Source organism: Chiloscyllium plagiosum, unplaced genomic scaffold (genome assembly GCF_004010195.1).
Source record: "Chiloscyllium plagiosum isolate BGI_BamShark_2017 unplaced genomic scaffold, ASM401019v2 scaf_99365, whole genome shotgun sequence".
NCBI classification, from domain to species: Eukaryota; Metazoa; Chordata; class Chondrichthyes; order Orectolobiformes; family Hemiscylliidae; genus Chiloscyllium; species Chiloscyllium plagiosum.
In genome coordinates, this window is record NW_025170116.1 from 1 (window position 1) to 318 (window position 318).

The window sequence follows — 318 nt, forward strand, 5'->3', positions numbered from 1 at the left end:
CATGAGTTGGGTTCACATCATCCAATGGGGTCATATTGCCAGAGGCTAGGCAATGGATTTACTCAGACTGACACTTCCAGTCATCGAGTCATAGAGATGTACAGCACAGAAACACACCCTCGGTCCAACCCGTCCATGTCGAACAGATATCCCAACCCAATCTAGTCCCACCTGCCAGCACCCGGCCTATCCCCCTCCAAACCTTTCCTATTCATATACCCATCCAGATGCCATTTAAATGTTGTAATTGTACCAGCCTCCACCACTTCCTCTGGCAGCTCATTCCACACCACCCTCTGCCTGAAAAAGTTGTCCCTT